Genomic DNA, 4141 nt, shown 5'->3' on the forward strand with positions numbered 1-4141 from the left:
CCATGTACTGGTCTGCAGTGATGCTGTATCCAAGGCAGGCCCTTTCAAAATTTTCTAAGAAGGCCTCAGTATCATCGCCTGCCTTGTAGATGGGGAATTTTCTGGGATGGGAAGTGGTACCTGGAGGGGGGTTGTTAGCATTGGCTGGTGCATCCTGCTTAGCCTTTGCTACTTCCAGTTCATGCTTCCTTTCTTTTTCTCTCTCCTCCATCTCTTTTTCTTTCATCTTTATCTCTTTTTCTTTCAGCTCCATCTCTCTCTTGTGGGCCTCCTCTTTGGCTTTTTCTTCTCTTTCTCTCTGCTCTGTCTCGAGTTTTGTTAATTGAAGCAGTCTCTGATGTTTTCTTTCATTTTCTTCTGCTTCTAGTTTGGCCAGTTCTATTTTGTTAGCTACTTCTTTGGTAGTCATTTTCCTGTTTTCTTGTGCTGGGTAACCCCCTTTGCAGTTGACAAACTGGGAAGCTCTCAGCTCTGGCTGCTGCAGAGTTAACAGTAACTTTCTAACTAGCTACTCCGGAGGATGTAAAAAGAAAAAAAAAAAAATTCAGCTTGTAAATACCTTTTACCAGTCATTTGCTAATTGAACCCTTCTCTTAACAAAGGACCTGTAAAAAAAACTTAACACCTCTGCCTTCAGGCAAGGAGAGATAAGATATGCATCTATCTACTTCCAGCTCAGCTTTCCAAGCAGCTAGAAGGAAAAAAAAATCTCACTGGCTTTTGGGTATAAAATGATCCCACCGCTATTCACCATGTCAGGACTGAGATCCCTACTTTGAACTTTAGGGTACAAATGTAGGGGCCTGCATAAAAACTTCTAAGCTTAATTACCAGCTTAGCTCTGGTTCGGCTGCCACCATTTTCAATGGATTCCCTCCCTGGGAAACCTTGAAAAACCTTCACCAAATCCCTGGTGAAAACAAATCCAACCCCTTGGATTTAAAACAAGGGGAAATTAACCATTCCCCTCCTTCCTCCCACCAACTCCTGGTGAATCAAGATCCAAAACCCCTTTGGATCTAAAACAAGGAAAAAATCAATCAGGTTCTTAAAAAAGAAGGTTTTTAATTAAAGAAAAAGGTAAAAATCATCTCTGTAAAATCAGTATGGAAATCAACCTTACAGGGTAATCAAACTTAAAGAGCTCAGAGGACTCCCCTCTAGTCTCAGGTTCAAAGTACAGCAAACAAAGAGAAACACTCTAGTAAAAGGTACATTTACAAGTTGAGAAAAACAAAGGAAAACTAACACGCCTTGCCTGGCTATTTACTTACAAGTTTGAAATAGGAGAGGCTTGTTTAGAAAGATGTGGAGAACCTGGATTGATGTCTGGTCCCTCTCATTCCCGGAGAACGAACACACTCCCAAACAAAGAACACAAACAAAAGCCTTCCCCCCCCAAGATTTGAAAGTATCTTGTCCCCTTATTGGTCCTTTAGGTCAGATGCCAGCCAGGTTACCTGAGCTTCTTAACCCTTTACAGGGAAAAGGATTTTGGAGTCTCTGGCCAGGAGGGATTTATAGTACTGTACACAGGACAGCTATTACCCTTCCCTTTATAGTTATGACACAAGGTACAACTATATACATATACACAAATATATTGCATAAATATATATGCAACTCCATATTTTATACTAGCAGTATGTGGTGAACTGATACTATACTGGTGTTTCCCAGCTGACTGCCCACTCATAATGATTTCTAAAGCATAAAGAGGAGATTCATAGAGTCACAGATTTTAAGACCAGAAGGGGCGATAATATTAATCTAGCCTGACCTTCTACATAACAGAGGCCACAGAATTTCATCAGTAGATCTCAAATCTCTTTAAAAGTGAGGTAAGTATTATTAGCCACATTTTACACATGGGGAAACTGAGGCGTATCACACAGAGCAAAACCAACTACATATTCATATATAATATTATTAACTATTATTATTATGCCATATCATGGCCAAACTCGCATGGTGGCTAAAGAGAATAAGGGCCTTAATTAGGGGAAGTAATATGGTCAGAGTAGTGAGAGCGGAAGATGATTTTTATATCAGTATTTTGGATGGATTGTAAGGGGATTGTGAGGAGAAGGATGCAGTAGTCAAGGCGAGACGTGATTAAGGTATGGGCAAGTTATTTAATCAATAAGGACAGACAGAATATATTTTCAACAATTTCTAAGTGTGCTTAAAGTTATGAACGTGCTCAAGTACTTTTCTGAATTGGAACCAGTGTCTTGCTATTTGTTTGGATAATGCCTAGCACCTTATGAGCACTAACATAATAAAAATAATAAAATAATATTAATAAATAACAGTGCACTAAGGACCTGATTTTCCGAGGTGATGGCCCCCACAATTCCAGTTTAAATTAACAGGAGTTGAGAGCTCAGCACGTCTGAAAATCAGGTCTTAAGATAATTTGGTGTGACTGCATGGAGAAGCAGGCAGAACCTGCTTTTAATTAGCATGACCAAAAACACTTATCTTTTTAGTTGGGTTGCAGCATGGTCTAGTAGACAGGGCTTTGGACTGGGAGCCAGGACAACTGAGTTCTATTCCCAAATTGCCCACTGACCTGCTGAATGACCTAGACCAAATAACCTTCTCTGTTTTCCTTCCCACCCTTTATCTTGTCTTGTCTATTTTTAAGCTCTGAGCAAAGACTCTCTCTTATTAGGTATATAGCTATCACAATAAGGCCCCAGTCTCATTTGCGATCTCTTGCCGCTACCAGAATTCAAATAATAATATATATATATATATAATATAGATATTATATAGATATATGTAATTATATATTGTGAGAAAAATCACATTTGATTTTTGGAATGTTTCTGTATATATAAAATATATTATGCTTTACTTATTTTAATATTATTTTTCAATACCAAGACTAATTTATGCCGACACGGTCATCAATCATATGGTTATTATTATATAATTTCTATACTTTGGTAGTGCCCAGTGGTCCAATCAGGGATTGGGACCCCAGTGTTCTAGGTGATGTACAAACACTATGAAGATGAAGACATAACTTCTCCCTTGAAAAGTTTAGGAGCTATCTGTTTTAAGGAACTGTCTTACTACAATTGTGTGCAGGGAATATTTCTCCATGGGACCATTTGTGAGCCTTTTTGGTTAACTGTGGAAAGACATTAAAAAAGAAAGACTTACTTTGTTTTGGTAAGTGCTCACTGGGTGAGCAAAATTTTCACAGGTCTCAACCTCTGCCATCTACATGCACAGAAAACACATTACACATGAATATGCGTGGGTCTCTCTATTGCTACAAAATCATGCATTTGTACATTAATAGTATCTGTTGTATTTGTGCACAAATATGATCAGCTGGACCTGTGGGCACATGCATGTGTGAAGAGCCCATCACCCAAGTACTCATTGGGGGTCTTTCACTCATGAATGCAGGCCTCATTGCTTGATCCCCAGTATCTGAGAGAACCTCACTTGAGCACCAATATTGTGTGTGCACACTCGTGTGCCAACCCCATCCCCAAAGCCCATTAGTTGTGCGCATGCCCAGTCCTGCACATACACTCATTGGCATGGTGGCTATTGCTGTGGGGGCCCTATGCAGGTGGGAGCAGAGGCAGTGGCTGTCTCTCCCTTTGCACTGTTTACTTAGTCACACAATGATGAAATATAAAATCACAGGGAGGCCTCAGAACTCCTCATTAAAATCATGCTTGGAAGTGTCAGGGGACGAGGCCACAGAGCACAGACCTCAGCAGCCTGTGTCCCTCCCTTACCACCAGACAATGGGAGGAGTCACCACCAAGACCCCAGTACATCACGATAGGGGGAGGGGAAAGGAGAGGGAAGGCTGGTTCATTGCGTTCCTCAGGGCGGTGGAAGAGAACGACTGCGCCTGCGCACAGCACGCAGCCCTATTGCGCGTGCGCAGAAGCTTTTGGTGTCGTAACCAATCTTGTCCCTCTTCCCGCCCCTTTGTGACACTGGCTTGGTGATGGGCACGCAGTTATCCAATGGATGTGGGCTTTGCCGTTCAAACCGGCAAAGGTGGAGCCAAGCCTGCCAGTGAGAGAGCGAGGGGCGGGTTTTTTTTGACAGCAGGTTCGGCAGCTGCCTTTCCTGGGGTTTTACTGGGATTGGGGCGGCGTCT

This window comes from Malaclemys terrapin, chromosome 10 (genome assembly GCF_027887155.1).
Source record: "Malaclemys terrapin pileata isolate rMalTer1 chromosome 10, rMalTer1.hap1, whole genome shotgun sequence".
Lineage (NCBI taxonomy): Eukaryota > Metazoa > Chordata > Testudines > Emydidae > Malaclemys > Malaclemys terrapin.